Here is a 24,075-nt window from a genome sequence, read left to right as displayed (position 1 = left end):
AAATCATGCACTTTGTTACATTAATTTTGATCCATTCACATCAAAGAAAAACAAGAATACTGTTCATGTGATAAATATATAATCCCATGGAATTTTTCTCTGTTTGACGTCATCATATACTCGTGTATTTTGCGGAGCATGCACATAACGTATAAAAGCTGCCTATATTCAGTTTGCGAAGATCAGTTCTCTAGTCATCTGCTCTCTTCTCAAGCCACTCGGACTCTAAGAAAGTTAAGATCCTATTGAATTTTTTTTTTCGAGTAAAATGGCGATTCCGTTCCAGTTTCCTCTCCAAGAAAACATGTATTATGAAAATGTTGCATGGAAGAAAAACTTCACGTCTGTACACGCCTTTCTTGTTTATAAGCAGTGTATTTCTTCAACAATCATTATTTCTATCTAACCAAAATAGCCATTGGTCCTTTTTCGTACATTTTATTCGAGTCCTCTTAATTTTAAAGGCATACTGTACTGTCACCTGTTCCACTTTTGCCACAGTGACAATGAAAGAGAAAATCTAACCAATCACAGATTTTAAGCGGGGGTCCGCTTTTTAAAAACAGCGCCATCACACGCGGATTTTTGAATACCAAGGAACGCCCATTTGACCATATATTGGCATATTTAGATTACAGGTGACTGTATACCTTTAAATTTGTGGTGTATATAAACTTGTAATACCCTCGGTGTTCTGCAATGGTCTGCAGTTTTGGCGAAGAACTCTGAAGAACTCTTGGCCTAATGCCCGTCACGAACACAACCATAATTTTTCTCATGGCACCCCCATGTTTATGACGTAGCTTGATCACCTAGTATTATGGTGATTGTTAAACTCGCTCAGTATTGGCAGAGAATGATTTTATGGTAAGCCATTGTGCCGATTTAGTGATATTTCGACAGAATAATTATTTGCATGGCTACCTTGAGCTTTGTGCTCGTTTACACCCATGAACTGGACTGAAGTGTTGATCGTAAAAAGTGCAAAGACTGTCATTTCATGGGCGCCAGTTACTAATCTGATTGTACAGTCGACTGAAAAGTAAATACATACATTGATCTGGACAGGGGATGATAAAAGTATGCATATTTTAGAGGGTTTTTAAAGGGAACGTTGATGTAGTATGTGATGGATTAATCAAGCAATACTCATCAAATAAAACTCAAAGAGAGGTCCTACGCTTTTAGTTTTCAACGTCGTCTCTCTTTACGACACTTCGATAGGTAAAACGGCAATTCCTCGTAGAACCGAATTTAAAAATGATTGTACTGTATATGACTTGATACTTTCTGAATTTTACTGTCGAAGTTCAAAGCTTTGCTCCAGAAAACAACATGACGACATGGGCAAAGAGATATTGGACTTCTGACGTCAGTTTTTTATTCTCTGTACTTTAGAGTGAAAGTTAGTACGGTCACTGCAGCACCACTCCAAGGATAATATGAACAAAAACTATATGCATTCCTAAATTTCAGCTTGTTCTGGTAGCTCGAGTTACCTGTAAACGAGAGTACATCGAAAAAGGTCGAAAACAAAGTGCCAGATAATACATAGCTTGCATTTGATCGCAATTATTGAATGACTTCTAGAACTATTAAAGGGTACAAGATAGTGAGAAGATCTGGCACGATGCCTTAGCGGGGAAATAGATACCTTGTACGCGATTATAGTTTGGTTAATAAGGCATGACTCTCTCTAACTCCTTCCCACTCTCTTATCCTATCTCTCATCCTCTCATCCCCTTTACATCTCTCAAGCTATATTTGTCTGTCTCCATTTCCCCTGTCCCATTCCGCTTGCAAACCTTTCAATTTTAAATCTTCTCGAAATATCATTCTCCACAGCTTTTCACCGCTGTACGTTTTCTCCCTTTCTTTCTCTCTTCGACAAAAGTTTTGTCGGAGTTGTGATTCTTTTTCGGTTTGATGATGTGCATTGGGGTCCGGGTAATTGTCTTGAACGTGATTGGTAGGTTTATTCTCTGAAATATGGGGTGAATGTTGGCCGAGTGTTTGTCATGTTTTATGTTATTTGATCATCTTCACAGTAACGTTTTATCTGGCTAGCTTTGCAACTAACCAATCATCGCTATGTGTACATCACATCTGCATTTTAATCCACCAATAGTAACACGTACACGTAGCAGCACTCGCACCTTTTGCCACGTCACTGTCAGTTGAAGTTGAAGTATGCCTCAGTTCACGCCTATAGCCAGAACGGCAACATGTAAAAGTGTGTTTCTGAAGATTTCAGGTAGTAGCCATTACCAGTTATATTTTCTCAATTTCACTGTAGACTTTTCCTTTTAGCAGTTCAGGTATTTAATAATTCATACTAAGTTTCAAGGTTACGTTTAATGTCTAGTGTTTAACGTGAAAGTTTGCAAAGAGTATTTTGTTCCGAGAGTGTTTTCTTTCTTGTCGCAAAAGTCAATGCGTGTTGTATACCTTACCTTATTTTAGAGTCTAGCCTTTCAGTGTGTTTTATGTTTGTAATTTTCTCAGCTAAAGCCTGTAGCAAGAACGACAAGATGTAAAACTGTGTTTCTGTATATTTCTGTGAAGTATAATAAAAGGTTGACAGTTTCAATTGCAACTGGTGTGAAGAGTTTCCATTGAAAGCGCTAAACCATGACATTTATTTTCCAATCAACTCATAATTATCATTATTTCCCCTTGCCCCTCTTTATAGCAATGACTCTACTGCCTTTATTTGTCCAGTCCTTGTCGGTGCTTTTCTGGCTTCTGTCACTTTTAAATCACTTAACTTTCCCTTCGTCCCACTGTTTCTACTTCTCACTATCTGGTTAAATCTCATTCGCAAAGTTTGTCTTTAAAATCTGTCTCACTATTACTCCTCGCATATCTGTAATTCAACTTAAATTTCGTTTAAAGTAAAGTGTTGCTCGTCTTGGCAAACCACAACAGCACAAACGTATTGGATTTCGAAAAAAAAAGAGAATGTTCACGTGCCGTCATAAGATATGCTCATTCTGTCTCATATGATTCGCCAGAATACGTCACGTCACTAGAAATAGCTGCAAAATTGTAGCGCTACGGTGAGGCGTCGGTGATTTTTGTTTTTTGCGACTTCGCTCACCAGTAGCGCAACAATGCTCCCAGAAACACCGATGCCCAACGCACGCCCAATGTTCATGGAACGCGATCGACGTGTTCGAACAAATTCCAACCTAATAAACGACAAGATTAGTGAAGTATAGTATTGAGTCTTCAGTAGTGATAAAAGTACGACCAAATGCAGTAAATATGTAGCATTTCACATCAACACGCCTAGGCCTTGTCCAGTGGGGTGCGCTTATTTCACCTTTACAGGGCAATCGGCATTGTAGCGCTACTGGTGAGCGAAGTCGCAAAAAACAAACATCACCAACCGCCTCACCGTAGCGCTACAATTTCGCAGCTAGACTAGAAAATACTGAAAGTGTCTACAATAGCTCGAAAGTATGATGCAAGTTATCATTTTTTTCACAATCTGTACCCGCTGACATAAAAATGAGCGGAGTCTCGTCTGCTTTAAATGATTTTCGATAACACAGAACATATTGCCTTGGTTGGATCATTGCATAAAATTATACTGCGTCAATATGTCAGTGCAACGTGTCATTGAAATAACTGAGACTTTTTAGACCTAACTTTCAATAAGGACTCTTTAAACGAATCCCTTTTGAAAAAACAATTTTCAAAACAGGGGTCGCTTTTCATATTTGGAGCCAGTGAAGCAATTATCCGAGATTATCTAACGTTTGAGCTGTAAAATAGCCGTCATCTCTGTGTTCGCTCTTTGCGGAGAAAATTAAATTTCCGATTTTCACAAAATAAGCCCGTAAAAACTTTACCTCACGAGCTTCAAATTTTAGATTAATAGTGATGAACCTAAACAGTACTTTTAAAGTTTGAGAATCCGAATGTTATCTGTCCCCGAGGTGCTTTCTACCTTGAGGTTGTTATCGCGTCTTTCCAATTAAAAAAAAAACTTTTTTTCGTCAGAAAACTGTACACGTCCGTTACGCGTTACATATTTGATGGAATAAAATGCGAAGCACCATCACAAGTGGACATATCATCTACAGCACGGTATTTTGTTGGCTTAAAAACTCAGAACGACGATGATAAATAAAAATGGCAGAACGGCGCCAGGAAAGGCAAAGAATAGGTCAGTATGAGAATGGCAGAATGGTTGGTGATCGTTGAATACACATTTCTGACGAAATAGCGTATTCGACGACCAATTACTTTTGGCTTTTGCCGTGGGGTCACGTAGTAATATGCACATCGAAAGTCAGAGACTTAAACTTTTGCTCATACTTTCTTGATGAAACTTTCAGCCATTCTCTTACTAAATCAAGAATAAAATGAGTGTCACCGTGCAAATTTTGGTACTAAAGAACAAATAACCCAAGATTTACCGATATTTAAAAATCATAATGGCCGCCATCCCTGTGTTAAGTCCATGGAAAAAAATATTTTCGATTTTCAAAAAACTATGCCAGTGAAAAGTTTTTTAAACCAAGAGCTATAAAAAGAGCCCCAACAGGTGGTAGATCAGAAAAGAATTGTAAGAGTTTGAAAGTCCGAATATCTGTCCCCGAGGCGCGTTCTACCGTCAAATAAAGAAGCAAGTTTTTCATCATTTCTATTTCCAAGCAAATTGACTAATGTGCATAAGTTTCAAAAAAGAACAGAAGACTTTTGTCAACAACCTATGCCAACAACTACTCATGCGTCAATCCCGGATTGACAACTGCTGCTCTAACATGACCTTCAGGAAGAACCGGATGATTCATCGTCATTAATGAAATATTCTTATTACATACCGACTTGCATATCATCGTCAATTAGAACGATTCAATGTTCACTACAAGTTGAAAAAAACACCCTTAAACCATGGTAATACTTTGAGGTATTGATCATTTATTAAATATAATTACGGGTGGTTCCTCAGTAGGCTCCTCGCGATGAGAATGGTTATGTCTTGTCATATTTTTTGAGTGTTTAATTGGGTATCAGTTCATCTTCTGTCAGGTTATCCTCGTACAATATTTTGCTGAAAGCAAAATAGAAATTCGTAAGATTTTTATTCAAAGAGCTCCTCCAAAGGTCAATAGATCGGCACGAAACATTGCACAGCAAGCTGTCTTTTCACTAAGACGCCCTCTTAAACCTGAATGGCGATGCATAGTCGCCTTCATTTTTTCCTTCGTTAATTACTTAATTACTTACCCCTCTCCAATGAAATAGGGTTGTTACAAATGGCATGTGGACAAAAAGTTTGACCTTAGAATTTCACCAAAAATGTTCATCCACTATACGTGGGAGTCTATGAGGAAAGTATAAATAACTTTTTTCCAACACAAAAATAGGTAAACCCATGTATTTATGTACTCTCGATTATTGATATCAATGTACTTGATTAGATTAGGGTGGTAACAAATGGATGTGTTCGCCAGAAATTTGATTTTGGAATTATATCAAAATGTAGATTCACTGTACATGGGAGTCTATGAGGAAAATGAATATTTTTTCCGGTACAAATCTATCAAAATCTGTGTATTTATAGACATTTGATAATTCATTTTAAAGTACTTAGTTAGCCTAGGTTGGTTAAAGGTTGATATGTGTGCAAGAAATTCTATTTTGGAATTTCACCGAAATGTTGATTCACTATATATTAGAGTCTATGAGAAAACTAAGAATAATTTTTTTACAATGCTAAACTAAATTAATTTGTGCTTTTATAGGTGTTTGATAATTGATACAAATGTACTTGATTCAAATAGGGTATTTAAAAGTTCAGATGTGGACAACAATTATGATATTGGAATTTCATCTAAAAGTATTATTTAACTTTTCATGGTACTAGTAGTCTCAGTACAGGTAACTGTTAAATAATTTCCCTGACAAAACTAGCTATATCTCTATATATAAGTAATAGGAATTGTTCATTGCCCTCAGTGCAGTGAGCTTGATTTACAATAAGACAAGCTTCAGAGTTGTCGAGTCAAGACGTTCATGTGACAGATAATTATATTTTTGTTCAGATTTACAGGTGAATAACTTCAGAGAATGAAATCATGCAACGAATCATTTTTATCTCCCAGAATATTTCTGAACACTGAAACTGCTTTTTGACGGGACGGATACTTATGAAAATTAAGTGACCCCCCTCTGAGCTGTTTGAAAATACATGACCCCCTTTGCAGTTTCAAATTTGAGGTGACCCCCCCCCCTGGAGTTTGCCGGCCCACCCCCGGCCATAATAAGTGAACGCTCCCTTAACAAATATCCATCTCCTCTCCCCTGGAGGTCTTCGTCTTTCAACATCAGAGTGTGGCATGATATGCTTGAAAAGTTGGCAAGGAAAACCTACTTACCGAAAGATTCCACAGTCAAAACAAGAACACAGTACAAGGCAATCAACAGACACAGTTTCTTCATCATTGTTGATCTGCAGAATTTAAATCAATAAGGACAAGCATATAGAAATCATGTATGTTATTGCTAAGAACATCTTAGGTTGTACTTGCAACATGTCTGTACAAGTCATGTTTGAGAAGAAAACATAATTAGCTATGTCTTTCTTTTATCACATATGCCGACTCTGACTCGATAAATTATGGCCACCGAGAATTTGAAAAGTGATTCGCTTGTGAATCTGTAGCTGGGCACCTTTCACTTCTACAAACTCAAAACAAAATATTTTGAAGCTATGACATGTGCTCAAGGACTCGGCTTTCAACGGTTCACAGTTCTTGTTGTAATTCACTTTTTTTGCGAAGGATTTACTCGTCGTAACTTTGACGCGCTGAAATACAACAGCGAACAGTATTTGTTTACGACATGGCCTCCCATGGTACGGCCGATCCTGTTTGTCAGATCTGCAGAAACACCCAAAGAATGAGCCGACAAAGTAGAGAGTGAAAGTCAGAACCTTTTACTTAGACGTTGTGCAGAGCCTTGAAACACGTAAAGGATGCATCATCGGATGGCAATAGGGTTAAAATGAGTATTTGACCCGGCCTTCCTCAGATACAAAATGTTTTGTCCCAGTAGTCAAGGCATATATTATTTTATCTCACGTGTCCACAGATGTAAGCTAATGTTGCAGCGATGTCTGTGTGTCTACCTGTTCGTGTCTGTCTGTCTGTCTGTCTGTCTGTCTGTCTGTCTGTCTGTCGGTGCGATATCTCAAGAATAGCTGCATGTCAGATCGGAATGAGATAAGTACGTAGATTTTGTTAGGTAATAGCAAGAACTGATTAGATATTGATATGTTTAGTTTGCAAATTTTTATGTTTATTTGCATAATGATTTTTAGAAAAAAAAGACACAAATTTAAAAAGGCTGCATGACATTTCATGAGAGTATAGCTACAAATGTTCATCACAATAGGATATATAAGCGGTGAAATATATTAAGGGGTAACATGGATTTAATTACTTATTTGCATATTTAATGAATTATCATTTGTATTTATGTTGATGGGGTAGTTATATTGTATTGGTGAAAGACATATGGAAATTGCATAACTTATGAGCTTTCACAGTTTTCCATTTGAAGCTTGACAAAAAGGCAACTAGGGAGTTACTATGTAAAGTGGTGATACCATGACAGCAGCCAAAGAAATTTAGCACTTTTTATTTCAGCTAATTAAAATTTTGGATATTTAATGACTTTTGGAAGTAAACTATGGTGAACATTGTTCGTGATGATGATCTTAAAAATGTGAATGAAGTTGCAAAATAGTGACAAAAAATTTCAATTTACAGACAACTGCAGTGATACTGAAACACGGAAACATTTCAGTTACATCTTGGTCCACAGTGGAAGATGTTTTCACTTACTAAGCTTATATGTTAACTTCAACTCATTAATGCAATGCTAAAAATATGTTTTACAATTGTTTTTCTTCCAGATGTTTTCCAGTTAGTGACTAACCTCCAGTAAAAATAGTGAACCATGCATTAACAGGAATCACCACTTCATGAGGCGACCGGATTGTTTTTCTCGATATATATGAAAAATAAAATATTGAATGTTGTATTGCCGGTCTACGATGATTCTTAATGTTGGCGGATGCTATGCGCCACTGTAGCAAAATTTGCATCTCTGCATAACATGTACATAAGAAAACAACGGGTATTTGACTTTAAAGACGATAGATCGGGCATACTTACAGTTGTAGGAATCTTCTACCGGTGCACAAACAACTTTATCAGCCGAAAGATAGTGTTCGTAGACAACTGAAATTAACTGAAAGTAACAGATGTCCGGACTTATATACAGTTATATTCGGCAGAAATGCGTGACAATATAATTATATTAATGGTATGAATGAAACATGAGGGCGACTTTAGGAAGTTAATGATTGATTTGGTTATTGTTAGGCGGCGTGAACAAGTGATTGTGTATTCCCTTTGAGGAATCATGACGTTTCAAATTTGTTTGATATCGACAGTGTTTGCCCATTGATATTTCGTGACAATGTTTCCTTGTTTGATAGGTTACGTTTTCATTTTCAAACACTTAAGTTTATTATTTCCGCAAGCGATGTACATACTTTTACGAAGTAATAATGAGCATGCGAAAATCAAATGTTTTTATCATATGTGCACGACACGATCAGTGAAACACCATTTGAAGTGGTTCGTGATTATCATATTAGCACTGTGTTTCAGAAAAACAAATAAATGTGTAAGATAGGCTACGTTTTCGTTTTCAAGCAATTAAGTTTTAATATTTCCCCAAGCGATGTACATATTTCCACACAAAATAATGCACTTAAAATTTCATTTCCATTTGTCGCTGATTCTCTACTAGCTCTAGCAACTGTGCAGAGGAAAACATTGAACACGCGAACAAGTACGGACAATAAAATAACTTTCATCCTTTTACAACAATAGTCCTTACCAAAGACCAAGGTGTATTCTTCTCTGTGTCTACATGATTAAAACCTTTATTAGGGACTGGTCAGTTTCTTCGGCCTGGGGGGGGGGGGGGGGGCCGGTGGATTATTTTTTGCCGATGTCAAAAATCGGCTGAACCCCCTATTCCAAATTTTGGAAACAGGGTGACCCCCCTGTTCCAAATTTTGAAAACAGGGTGACCCCCCCCTGCACGCGACAACTTTATATATATATATATATATATATATATATATATATATATATATATATATATATATATATATATATATATGTATTTATATGTGTTATATTTTACATACATTTATATTTTAAGTCATTCTGTGTTTTAATGAAATTGTTGGCATGTCAGTTGTATGATAGGAATTTCAAAGTGTCAATCTTAAAGTTTAAATACAGTACATTTTGAATGAGCTGTGAATGTATTTCACACTTTCTATGCTTGACCAGATATCCTGAACTGTTGTACAGAAATAGATGTCAATTATTAATATCAAACAGGAAAAAGCAGTAAATCAAAAACTTTGATGGGTGTTAAGACTTGCCAGCCATCCAATTAGATGGGTGTTAAGACTTGCCAGCCATCCAATTAAATCTCCTGAGGAACCATAAAGAGGCATTTTAGCCAAATCTGACGTGTGCAGAGTCTGAGATGACCTGTTCTTGTAACATTGATATTTGTGCATGTTGCTTTCTCATACTGAATTCTCATAGAGAGAACAGAAAAGTATCAGGAATTTGTCATGCTTTTCATATGAAATGCAGATTTCAATAGTACACTTTCACGTAGCAAACATCAAAATATCCCTGGCTATATCTCTGATTTATTAAAGTATGGCGCCCGAAGGGCGCGGAGAAAAATGTGAAACATCCTGATATCTCTGACATATATGTCTTGTATATTAAAGTAATGCACAGGAAGGGTGTGCTGAAAATGTCTGATATATTAAAGTAATGCGCTCGAAGAGCACGCTGAAAAATATTGAACATACATATATCTCTGATATATGTATGCCTGATATGTTAAAGTTGAGCGTGCTGAAAAATATGTCTCATTATTAAAGTTACGCGCCCGAAGGGCGCGCCGAAAAATGCACTGGATGAAATTTGTGGCTGACACGATGCATTTTAGGCAATGATGAGCCTGTGTCGAAATTCAAAAACACACTGACCCCCCTATTGGGCATTTCAAAAACATGGTGACCCCCCTATCACCAAAGTCAAAAACAGGGTAAACCCCCCCCCCCATGAATCCACCGCCCCCCCCCCCCGGCCGAAGAAACTGACCAGTCCGTAGACCAAACAACCCTTCAATCTTGCTAAGGAATGTGATTGTCTAAAAGTCCATGAGAAGGATGCTGCTGCAGCCAGTTACACTGTGTATTACGTTCCTTATTTCTTTGGTCGAGGGGAATGAGTATACCAGGGATAGAAAATCGGCAAATAGCTCCTACAGGCAGACGTTTAAAGCTTGCGGTGTAAACGTAAAGTAATGACGAAGGGGGACCAGGGATCTGATTATTAGCGTGTAGCGACTTCTTTAACACGATTTGCAATGTTTGGAATCAATGGAGACACTACTATATATACTAGTAAATAGTACAATACATTTTACAACCTTTAAATTCTATTCAAAATTTACAGATTTGTGTACGACAAGAATTTGGTGCATAGCAGTATTTGATCAATCTCATTTAAAGCATATGAGCAATATCAATGATTTTATAAAACACGACTTGTCTATATTTTCATGGTCATTAAAGTATTAGTACTTATCTTACTTTGTTAATTTACCAAGCCCGAAATGAATTTTTCAATTTATTGACAGCCGTGACTCCGTGACTACATTTATTATGCTTCAAACAAATATGTCTTCGTATAGATGAAACCCAATGAAAGTTAAATATTAATATGTATATTTTGAGGTTTTGCTCGACTACAATATACATTGTGTATTCGTTTTTGTTTTATTCTATCATTTTGGTGGTGGTGGTGGTGGTGGTGGTGCCGATAATGGTGGCGGTGACGATGATGATGGTGGTGGTGGTGGTGATGGTGGTCAGGAAGAAGACCAAATGTTGTTTTAAAGGATAACTTTGGAATGCTAAATGAGAATGTCAATCAGGTACCAAAGAAATCGCACCTTACTTTTCTTGAGCGTATTCTTCAGCGTACACTACATACCAAGTTTGTAGACAGATTCTTTGCCACAAATTTATTCAACATGTATCTAGACGTCATTTATTTATCTGATGTAGCATGGAGACCGTATTGGTAAACCATACCAGAATCAGTAGTATGCTTTCCACCGCTTGTAGTTGACAGCAAAACTACAAAGAGTAATTGTTTCATCTTTAAGATGGAGCTGCAGGTTGCCACAACAGTGTTTTTTCAAAGGAATATTTCTAATCTAAGATGGCAAGAAAACCCATCATACTATATATTTTCAAAAAGCAGAGAATCTAAAGTTTAGTACGGTAGCAATAGTTTTTCTCGAAGGATGAAGAGGTGTATATTTGCGGTAAAATCCTCAATTTTGGTATTAATGATAAACAACTAATTTAAGTCAAACACTTCATACTATTTTTTGAAATGTAATATTTTACTTGAAACAAGAGTATATGTAGCAAAAATCGTCTTGCATTGTGTTCCTCATTCTAAAACTGCATGGCTTAAAAGACTGAAAGATTTCAAACTTTTGAAACATACGTGTATGCCCATGGAAGGAATTTGACAGGAGTCCTCGACAGATATTCCATTTTGCAATAAAGGAATTCCCATGGACCAATTACGTCACCTTAAATGATTTAGATACCTAGCCTCCTGTTAAAGTTTTACCTCAGCTGATATGGTAGTTTACACTCCACATCGCCATACACACATGAGTGGATTCACATTGTCAATACCTACTGTCTATACACAAGACACTTTATCTAAGTTTTCATGTCATGTTATTTCACAGAATCTAAAACTGAACGTTAAAACTAATGTTGTACTTATATTTGATGTGACATGATTTATGTAAATGGGCTTAGGGTGTTTTACAACCCATTGCTAGTTAAATGGCGCCAAGAAAACATTTAAGCTCTTTCTCTTAATTTTTTAAATTATTTGGGTTAATAAAATTAGGTCTACTGATCCCAGCATACTGGGGTTAACAAAATATGAAATATTTTATTCCATCACTGTATTTGATTATGAAAAACTATTACCTGTACTCCATTATACATAAAATATAAACCAACCATGCTCTGCATTTAATGTTCAAGGGAAAAAGCTGAAATACTCAGTTTTTTGACTTTACACTCTAAATAAAATTGTCGAATTTTCACAATGATCAACCGACATATTTTTCATTTTTTTAATATATTAATGCTTTTTTTTGTGTGCAATCTACGGATAGACAATCGGTGTCATTAGACGATTTTTGCATAATACACTGTATGAAGAAATATATACCACTGTGTACCCCCGAGGATTTTTCATAGCAACATTTTGAATTACCATTAACTTTTTATTCTTGAAAATGGAATAACTATTTGTCCAGACTGTAATCATCTTACGTGCTGCAAATATCGTTCTACAGACCCCAAGAAGAGAAAAAACAGCTTGATTGCGACTAACTGTGTATGAATACCAGTACAGAGTTTTCCTTGAAACGTAGAGAATTTACCCATGGTGCATAGTAACATTGTCCGATGTTTATGTCAGAAAGGCTTACAGGAAGGTTCGAAACCTTCAGGGCACGCGAACTGCGACGTATAAGTTAATATTGAACAGCTTAGTAAAAATGTAATATGTACGCATGCGTACTTCTAACAATTTCTGTTGATTGCGTCATTCTTCATCAAGTGGGTGGATCACACTTAAGATACCCACGCATTTTGACATTCAAAACACTTCCGTATTTATGCAAATATTCCTGAAACGACATGCTAAATATGATACTAATTTGCACTTGAAATCATCAGGATGGGATTTCATTGTGTTGAGAACATGATAAATTTTACCATGCAAATGATCGTAATTTGCATATTATTACGGTTTTGTAATTGAGCACATATATAAATATATAGGCTTACTATAATTTTGCTTCAATCTATTCAAAACTCATGCTAATTCATGTATTTTCCAACCGGGTGTATTCTGAAGTTTAACTTCGATTGCAATGAAAAGTACACAAATGTGCTAGGAAAATCAACCTGGTACTGTACCCTTGCAATAACGCGCTCATTATATCGAATAGACATTTGACATAGATAAGGTGCCATATTATATCCTCAAATACAGGAACAAATTCAATTCATAGCAGGTTCTGAAACCATTTAATGTTCAACTTGCCATTTTCTTGTCGTTTTCTTTCCCTTTTTTTTGTGAACGCATAAGACTTGTTCCGGTTGGCATTCCGTTCAAAGAAACGTAACAATAGATAATGCAATAAAACAACCACACTCCATTCTAACCTTTTAACTCTGAGAATCATACACCTGGCATCGTCAATAGAACACAGGGAGAGCCCACCCTTGTAAAGACAGCCGATGATTTTCCGTGCATTTAAGAACAACGAGGGGTATAAATTACTTATAGACTGATGCATATCAAACTACTACCTTCATGATCCTAACAAGGAACTGCAGCTCAATACATTATAACAGAAAGTAATCCAGCACAGTAGCTGTTCAGTAATCAACAATCCAGTTTTTTATCTTTGTTTGAAACTTTCTTCAGGATGGTCTGTTGCAATCTTCTTGCAGTCATTCCTTCCACACTTATGCTTACTTTTAGACAAAACATCACTTCATTAGTTTCTCAAGTCTCAATTTCGCTGTAATTTTTGTCTGAGGCGCTCGCTAATCCAGTAACACACTGAGTGGGTATACTCTTTAAGGTAGTACGCGCCGAGAGACTGAAAGCCCTACAGTTTTGCTCAAACTTTCCTCAACGGGACTTTCAACCAGTCTTTTTACCAAATCAAGAATAAAAACCAGGGGTCACCGTGCAGAGTTTGGTACTTGAAAAACAAGTGTAGAGCTTCAAACTGAACCCCTTAGAGTGGTAGATCAGAAAAGAATTGAAAAAATTGTGAGAGTCAGAATATCCATCCCCGAGACGCATCCTACCTTAATACACAGAATATTTGAATATCCAGAGAACTAGGTAGGTAGATTGAATAACTTATTTCTTGTTGCTTTGAGATTCAAATACTCGACCAGTCTTTCCAGGTCGACTTTGTAGAAATATTTTCACGTTCCGGTTGCATTTTTTATTTTATGTTGACCAACAGACTGATGCTCAATAACATCATAAGCAACACAACACTTCTAGGCAATGGAGAAGCAATGAATAGAATCACGGTCCCTCCATAATTTTGTGGAGGGACCGTGATAGAATGTAGTAAAGTGCTTTGGATAACGGGCGAAACACAACAGGCAGGCTTGCGTCGCGACTTGGCGTCCGCCACAGAAGAAGAACACATTGCTACATCCTCCCTAAAGAATAATTCGGAGTTTTTTGTGAAGGCGCCTTTTAAAACACAGCTGTGAGAGATGTTTGAATTGTACTTCAGCTTAGCGTGGACCAAGTATAATCCTATCTCGCTCGCCATACAGCGTAATTCAGTCCAACAATTAGATACTTATATGGGGGGTCACAAATGACTATTCTCTTATTTTAAAGGTATACAGTCACCTCTTATCTAAATATGCCCATATATGGTCAAAGGGGCGTTCCTTGGTATTCAAAATGCCCATGTGAGGGTGCTGTTTTTAAAAAGCGGCCACCCGCTTAAAATCTGTGATTGGTTAGATTTTCTCTTTCCATGGTAACAGGTGACAGTATACTTTTAAGTCTCGTACTCTGGCCACTTCACCATAAAGATTCCATTTGTTTGCTTCTTGCAATTAAGGGTCGTTACTTTGACCACAAATATCACCGTTTCATGTTCATCTGAGCTATTTTCGTCTTCGTTTTACTGTAAAAGTCGGAATTACATATGACAGAGACTTACAAATATTGTTTAGATGCCATTTTATTTATTCCCGTTGGAGTTTCTTTGATCTTACATGTACCAATAACAAATGCAATAACATTCAGCTCCAAATCCAACGACTGTAGATAAACGGATCACGGGGACGCCTTTACCTTCTCGACGCTCGTCATTTGGTGTCTGCAAAGTAATTGATGATCGTATTTCAGTAACAGTTAGTTATTATTCGAAAAAGGAAATATTTTGATGATTGCTTGGGAAGGAGATATTGTACTGTGTGTTGAATGAGAAAGAGACAGACAGACAGACAGACAGACAGACAGAGACAGTTGTGCAACCTATAGAGAATAATTCGAAACGGACCGGTATGCCAGTTATGGTCATCCATTATTTTGTTTTGCAGTGGTATATATACTGCTCATGTATGCATTTGAGGGGAGAAAACATTGAAACCAACCCTTGTTAAAAGCTAGTAAATTACTGATTTCATGGACAACATTTTGAAGTTTATTGCGCTGGCAAATGTAATTGTTTATTGCAGATTAACTCACTTTCGTTTTGGTCACGGTCCCAAAACCATGGGGGCCTGTTTTTGTAAAATGTTTTCAATTTGACTCCCTGGATGGCACGTAGCATAATTGTACTATGATGACAGGGCAGAGCACAACACTTTTATTTCCTAGCCGGCTAACCCTGTTTCCAAGCAACCGATCTTTAAAAGGGCAAGCTGTTGATCAGATTCGTGTCCTAACACATTATTTACATCGACACAACTTTCAAAGGAGAACAAAGGACCATAAGTCCCTTGCTGACATGGGCTTTATTGATGACGTTCAACACACAATTTATCAAGTTCATGCCAAAAGGAACAAATACGAGAATCAGGGCTTGAACATTGCTGCTAACGCTTTTAATGAATGAACCCACTCATGTATTCTTGGTTTCGCTCATTAAGTTTTTGCTGATTCATCACAGTCAAAATACGATTATTAGAGGAAATGATAAAGATATATTGCAATACCGGGACACCTACCAAGAACTTGATATACCGTTAAAACATTATTTGACATTATTTCTGTTTTAATCAAACTTTAACGTTATGACTCTGCAAAACTAAATGAGTGAAAACCAAAGTATACGACCGGTTGTTGAATGTGGAAATTTGTGCTTTTCCATGACAACCTCAAAATGAAACAATAAATCTCGACTTGTTGATTCTCGTTCACGTAGCCATGTTATAGTTTTGAGGACGTAACATTATTTAACTTTTCTATATTCTGTCTTGTCAATTACCGTTTCTTAGTCAACTTCATTAAACATTTCGGTATACCGAACATCCGGCTTTCCAACGTGGCTTACATGTGCAAGACTTGCGGTGTTCCTGTCTAAAAAGTGAATGCACTAGTAATATCCGTCAAAATGTTAGAAAATTACAAAAACAATGAGAAATCATCAAAAAATTACTTTGGACTTTTTGTACTATCGCAGTGTTTCTCTGCATTTTCACTGAAGCCGGTAATTTCTGCCCCATTCATCAAAATGACATTAAACTGGTCCAAATAATCATTTCCATACGAGGTAATACATTACCAGGTCCATGGGACATTTGTGATTTACAATCGCTAATCGATTACTGTCGCTAATCATTTGAGTGACCGATGTGTCATATTTGGCCATGATGTCGTCATATCGACCGTAGACCTTTTTTAAAGTCCTAACGAGTCTTTTTGATGTGTATGCCTGTCTCACTAGTTTTGATGCCAATGAGTTGTGTCTCAGTTGAAAACCAGGGGGCATACTTGACATTTTAGGGGACAGAAACAACAGCAAATTCACAGGTCACTACACTATATGCTTGGATCACCATCATATGGGCTATTTGCTTGCTGTATTTTGTGTGCCATTTTTGCGCTATCAGTAACTTTTAAAGGGCAGAAAATGGCTCAAAATGCGCAATTTGCGCAGTCGAGAGAAAACCCTGCTATCGTAGTAAACAATGGAACAAAATATTAGGTACCTTTACGGTTCGCTTGGGCAACCAGATGTACAAATATCAGGTCCAAGCACGGAGCAACAATAGAAATTATTGCATGGACAGTTGGCAGGTTCAACACCTTCACTGTTCATGCCCATCAAGCCTTTCAGGAGGAACCGTTCCGCTCGTTTTGATGGAGTCATGTCGATGGAGATCTCAACTGGTGTGTTTCGAAAGTCACCTGGACAAAAAAGATAATAAAAAGGGACGAACATACTTCCAGCATAAACTGTGTAATTATTCAACTTTGCGATGCTAGGATGCCACGACATACTGTATTGTATATTAACAAGTAGACATCTATACTCACAAAAACAGTCGACTGATACCACGACAACGCAGAGTACTGCCATATGAAGACACCCTTCATGATTGAAGACGGAAAATCTGAAAATTTGAAGAGAGAAAACTCCAGTGAATATTCTGTGTGACTTATCCATGCAATGACGTTGACTTGAAACTATAAAAATGGTCAGAAGCAATACAAGAGTATGGTTGCCTTGCCCTGCGCGTTTAACTCTGAGAAAGTCTTGAAAAGTATCAAGACAAAAATATTAATGATGTTATTACCAATCTCGATGTTAGGAACTTTGTGTCTGTGAGACTGTTCGTTAATATGAACAGTCAGGTCCCTCAGTTCTATTTATTGCTGGACATGCGTGAGAACCTTATGAAGTTCGTGTTGCGTCTCTACTCTCCTGTAACTGTAGATAATTAAATTGCGGTCCGTAAAATGTCAACGCATGCTTATTTCAAATTTTATGTTCACTGCCGATATTAAGAGGAATTTTATGATTTTATTAAAGAATTATGTTGTGCTGATTGCGCGATTCATTGTTGTCGTCGCTTGTTGATATTATTGCACGGAGTACTGATATTATAGGAACCGCGGAACTGGCCATTTCAAGTCAACCTTTTTCATGGCATCTTTACAATTAATGACAAAATGCTAAATGAATGTTCATCTAGTTGTACCAATTTCGATGAGGGCGCAATCCAGAAAGTTTACATCGTCACATGCAGTGTACGCATCAAATCGTATTTGATATCGAGAACTCAATCGTTACAGTCATCCACCCTCGAGCAGACCTACGGGAGCTATGCTTAATTCAACTAATCGTGTTGCAGGGAATGCCAAAGATTAAATGCCCATCCATAGTTCCGATATTTTCACACTCACGTTTGTCAAATTCTCACTGTATTATCCAAGGATCAATATACAACACAGATCAATTGTCAATGATCCGAGTCTATGGTTGCGGAGTTGACTTGAAGACGTGCAATTTTTAAAACCTGATTTTCAAGCTGAGGATTTTAAATGAAAATTCTTTTTTTCTCTGAGGTAGATTTTTGCTACCAATTGCGGGCATAGTAATATGGAAGATTTTGCATATGCTTGTGAATTTTGAGATATAGTGACAGAAACATCCTGATAGCTCAATGCTTCCTCAAAATGTCAATAAAGCTACTAATGGAATCTATGCTGCAAATTCATTCTCAACTAAACTTTCATTTTGTCGATCGCACAATATTGCACATGCACAGTATTACTTGAATGTGATGAAAAGTTATTTCCACAGAGACTTAATTATTAAAGTTGTCAAAATGGCATGGTTTCCAGTTTCCTTCAGAAAAATTTCGGCAAAAGGTTGAGTCTTGTAATCGCCAACTACTTTAACGTGCTTTTTGCGACCCCTCCTCCCTCAAAACGAAATTCCCCGGTGCGAAATCGGTTTCAGGAAAGCTGTGTTCTCTACTATGGATGGGGAACTTGAATACCAACCTGTCTTGAACTCACACTTGTGCAAAATCTACACATGAATATAGATAACGAAATGTTACATTTTTACACTCTTTCAGAGTAACAAAAAGAGTGAGTTGACCCCGAATAGGTGTGATTTTCTTCTAGCAAGACACAAATACGTGAGAACATCGGAAAGAGTCTTGAAAATATCGATCTTTCATCATGTGACTTTTTCCGGAACAAATGTATCAAAACGTGTCAAAAAGACGTGTTTCATAATTGTCCGACAGACAGGTCCATTACTCGAGGTTAGGAATGTTAGCGATTTCATGTGTTGGAATTAAAATATCGTAATTGTTATGATTTTACGGTCTGATTTTTTATTTATATTTTGCTAAAGCAGATGCTTATTGCGATTTTGAAGCACGCACAACGAATTGGGGTCTTACTCACTCCCCTCGTAAACTAAGGAATTATGTTTCTAGTGCGTCAGATATTATAATCGAAGGCCCCTAAGTCTTGTGAGCACAATCATCGGCAAATTATTCTGTGCCGTTAAAATCCTCTGCCCCCTCAATCGACGTTGACGATTCCGTTGATGAAAAGTTGCAGATATCTTTCTGTACGCCATACATGAAGGTAGACTTATATATCCGTGATAGATAAGACCTATTTGGCTTTGATTCTATTTCAGATCCCTTTGGATGTCAATGTGTGACAACAGGAAGTCCGTCTGACTTTTAAAGAAATTGACAAAGAGCAACATTAAAAAGCAACTTACAGTGTCTGAAAATGTCTGGTTACTGCCCCGCAGACGCTGAATTTACTTCGGTCATTCACGGTCACTCCACAAAGATTATTTGTCGTCCTCTCATCACAACAACACAGTAAGGATCACAAGTGTCTCATACATGAAACTATCACGTAACTAAAATCTGATGACAACGTGATATGAAAGATCTAAAACACAATTTAAAGTATAAAGATTAAATGAAAAAACCGTCACAAATGATGCTATCTAGCACCATCATGCATGTTGAGAGGCGACTGCACGGTGATCTTGTTTACAACATTTAAATTCCTTGACCTCATAATTTTTGAAAAGAAAAACCAGTGCACAGTGTATGCAGTGTTGAACTTTTTGAAGTTTCTTTGAAATGTGTTAGTCGATTATAGGTATTAATTAGGCTATACGTTGTGTTAAGGTATTTTCTATATAAAGGGGTTTATTTTGCATATATATGCAGAGGTTAAACGATTATATTAAACATTAAGGGAAGACAGGTAGACCAACATTTTCTCATATAACCTGATTATCAACGCGTTCTCGGGTCATCTTTTCTATATTCAGTGCATAGACATAAGCAACATCCCGAGATATAATTTCTTTCGATATTGTATCGGGGTGTAAGACGGTTTTGTGGGGATCCAGGATTTGAGCAGGTGATTGGTTTGAACAATCTCATGGAACTAATTCACAATGTTGTAGGTCTAGTATGAACTGTGGGACAGCTCACTACATTTCTCTTGATAGAATTATTGTGGAAAGCTTTCAGATTCTCTAAACAACATAAAATTTGACCCATCCTTAGTCTAAGTTTGCAAAATGTGACCCTCCGAATCGGCAGGTTTGTAAAAATGACTCTCCCCATTCCCAGTTCCATCCTCTGTAATTACTGAAGCTTTCCTTGTGAAAAACAATCCTCGACTCATGGGAAAAGCTGGCAAGTTGGATGGAAAATAATGTATACGTATAACTCTTACGGTAAAGTAGAGAATACAAGAGAAAACATTGATCAAATGCATATTAACGAAAGGAAAGTCAGTTATCATGATATCTAAAGGTATAGCTATTACAGTCTTCAAGTTGATCAATTCTAACGAAGGTCTTTGGTTTTTCGCAAGTCACTAGAGTGACTGTTTTATTTGTTTTGCTCTTTGAGTTTATATTTTTATGACTTATCTTTCCATAGGCATACTCTAACTGTGAGCCGATTGTATTTGTGTGCCAGAGTTAAACCACATCACTCTTTTCTGAGCAAAGAGGATTCAATCGACGCACGGTCCGGACTAAAACACGATTGAAATTATTAATCTTTTGAGAACAGATGGAATAAAACGATTGTCAGATATGATGGTATCTAGCGCCATTACGGAAATGGAGAGATGACAGTATATATGTAAGCGATCTTGTTCAGAAGATTTACTTTCCTTTGGTGTTGTGATCTTTGAAAAGAAAAAAACGTACAGTATGCACTGTGCATACTGACACAATTGAAAGTGTCCATTCAAGGTGTTAATTAATTCGGTGTTAGCTATGCAGTGTGTAAGGGTCTTGGCTAAATTCGGAACTAATTGTCCATTCAGATTTATGCAAAGTTCAACACTCATGTTCAACACTAAGTGTGAAAGAAACTGAAGATAGAGTTTTGCTGTTCGCACGATGATTTAAATACAGAAGAGCGATGTAGAGACACTGTGCGATAGTCAAGCGTATCCCAGGCACGACCAGACATCACAGTACTGTTCGTTTCCCATAGTTCATTACGATTTGTATCCTCGGAGATTCCTCAGCGTAGTCTACCAGGTCTCCCATGTGTAGACAAATTCACAGACTATTTATCAAAATTTTGGAAATGTATTTTTATACACACCATTTTTCTCAATTCTCATATTAGATGATTTTAAAAATTATGCATAATTGAGAGAGGAGATAGCAATTTTGTAAAATTTGTAACAGATTGTGTCCTCAGCCATACAGAATAATGTGACGGAAAGTAGGGAGACTTGTTGCACCTGTTTTATAAAACAAAAGGATATTGATTTTTTTGCAATGGAAGTGACAAAAGAAATTTGCATGCTAAGTTTTCTCAGAGAATGACCCCTTCAGTTCGTCATAACTTGCTGCCCAAAAAGCATGGCATTTGTAGTACCTAAAGAATGTGACTTATATGGTTGTTTAGTGGTTATTTTGAAACTTTCACAGAAATATCTAAACGTACTTTTACTAGATATCATTTAAAAATAATTATGATGCTGCGCATTATTGCTTACATGCAGAACTAAAAAAGTTTTTAGAAAAGTAACCTTCGAGGATACAAATCAAAGAGAATTGTGGGTAATTTATTGTACTGTGTGACAGTCTCGTGCTGGGGCTACCAGGCTTTGACCTGGAGAAGGGGTTCGGCATTAGACTAGGGGCAGCCTTTCCCCTCCCTGCCGCCGGTAACACCCTCATGGGGTGCGAGATTTCGGTGAAATATCAAATCCTGTGTCGCCGTTTTGTCTTTTGTCGGTCTATTATATTTTTGTTACAAAAGGCAAACTTGTTTGAGATAATACAATAAGAAGAAAATTAAAGATTATGATTCTTAACCATCAGTTAATTGGTATTTTTATGCTCATACAAAATCGTTAACAATATATACGAAAACAGTAAACATAAAATAATCTAAATTTGTGATATAAACATAAATATTAGGTGCATATCACTTCGTATATTATTGCCTATGCATTTACACTAAAATGTTCACACGTCCGTCATCAAATTATCTGTTGTAAGACAATTAATGAAGTAAACTGTTGTCTATTAAAATTGGCATTATTTGACCCATCTGTATGCAAAATATGGCCAAAACTTTTGATTCCCTGCGAAATTTCTGTGCTGACGTCGAGAGTGGAACACTGGAGCGAGAAAACACAGAGTTGAAACAGAATATGCAGAAAATGAATGAAAAACAAAAGAGCATGGAAAGACACAGTAGAGGATACAACTTGCGCTTTGGTGGGCTAAAAGAGACGGAAATGAAAATTGCAAACAGATAATCGAGGAATTGCTGGTTGATAAATTCAAGATGGCACCAGGTGTGGACAGAGTCGAGAACGCCCATCGAGTACGAGGCCAAAGGAAGAAAAATTCTCCCGGACATATTATTGTGAGATTTTACAGCCGACCAGCGAAGAGAAGATTAAAATACAAGCAAGAAAAGCGCTTAAAGAAACTGGTATTTTTGTAACGCAGGACTTAATACAAGAAGACTATCAAAAGAAGCGGTCTCTCGGCGAGGTCATGAAAAAGACGTACGCTGAAGGGAAGAAGCCGTCTTTCCGGAATGGAAAACTGTAATGGACAAATGTACTCTGCTTGAACACTCAAAATATCTCGATAGTACTTTCAACAGCATTTCAAGTTTTGTAAATTGAAAAGTGTGATTTGTTCTCCGGAATAACTTTCCAGCTGCCTGTTCTTTTTTTCTTGATTTCTTTGTTTGGCAGCATTTTGTGTCCTTTTTTGTTTTCTTTCTTGTTGAATGTCTGTAAAAATTGTCAGTCTTAATGTACGAGGTATAAGGAAATATACTAAACGGAAAGCTATTTTCAGATTTTGTAGAAGACAACAAGCAGATATTATCCTTCTGCAAGAAACCCACAGTACTTTGGAAGTTGAACGCAAATGGAAATCGGAGTGGGGTGGTAATATAATTTATTCGCATGGTACAAATAATAGCTGTGGTACTGCTATTCTTTTTCATAGAAAGTTTAAGTTTCACCTCAACAGTGTTGTAAAGGATACTTTTGGTAGATTTGTATATGCTGAAATCGGTATTGATGACTTTATGATTGTTATTGCAAGTTTTTATGTCCCAAACAAAGAACGTGAGCAAATTGAGTTTTTGGAAAGAGCATCAGCAGCTTTCCATGCAAATTTTCCTCACAGTAATATTATTGTAGGGGGTGATATTAATATTACGTTGGATCCAATAATGGACAAACAAGGAGATACTCTTGACTCTAGAAATGTTTTTAGAAGTGAGGTCCATAAATTTATTGACACTCTTAGCCTTGTAGATATTTTTAGAATACGCAATCCAAACGCTTATAGATTCACATGGAGAAGGGGCAACTCGGCATCCCGTTTAGACTACTTTTTTATACCTTCTTCTATTCAGAAGCAAGTAAAACAGTGTGATATTATTCCTAGCATCAAATCAGATCATGATGCAATAACGCTTACATTAGAGATCTCAACAAGCAGAAGAGGCCCAGGTTTTTGGAAATTTAATTGCAGTTTATTAGAAGATACACAATACATGCAAATGATGAATACACTGATTACAGAAACAATACATGAGAATCAAACTTAAGTGATAGTGCTCTTTTTGAATTTTTAAAATATAGATAAGGGATTCAACAATTACATATTCAAAAAAGAAAGCCAGAGACAGAAAAGATAAGGAAAGAGACCTTTATTTAGAATTGCATAGATTGGAAGAAAGAATTGATGATAATCTTAATGAAGGGGTTCTGAATCAATACGAGTCTGTAAAACTAGAATTGGATAAGATAACAGATGCAAAGGTGAAGGGAT

At 36.8% G+C, this 24,075-nt stretch overlaps 1 long non-coding RNA gene across 2 annotated transcripts in view; it reads right to left on the bottom strand.

Moving 5' to 3' along the window:
* LOC139130537 (uncharacterized) overlaps window positions 1-17,712 on the bottom strand; it is a 94,695-nt gene extending 76,983 nt beyond the window's left edge. Inside the window, exons 1-4 of one of the 2 annotated variants that reach the window (XR_011551899.1) lie at window positions 17,534-17,709; window positions 17,274-17,350; window positions 16,946-17,144; window positions 14,953-15,108 (exon numbers count right to left, since the gene is read on the bottom strand). This is a non-coding gene — a long non-coding RNA (uncharacterized lncRNA). Of the gene's footprint in view, window positions 1-14,952; window positions 15,109-16,945; window positions 17,145-17,273; window positions 17,351-17,533 lie in introns of those variants that run through there. The other variant, XR_011551900.1, reaches the window with a different exon arrangement.
* Between the last annotated feature and the right edge of the window lie 6,363 nt (window positions 17,713-24,075).

The sequence above is a fragment of the Ptychodera flava genome, chromosome 4, assembly GCF_041260155.1.
Source record: "Ptychodera flava strain L36383 chromosome 4, AS_Pfla_20210202, whole genome shotgun sequence".
NCBI classification, from domain to species: domain Eukaryota; kingdom Metazoa; phylum Hemichordata; class Enteropneusta; family Ptychoderidae; genus Ptychodera; species Ptychodera flava.
This window is presented reverse-complemented; position numbering and strand designations above follow the sequence as displayed.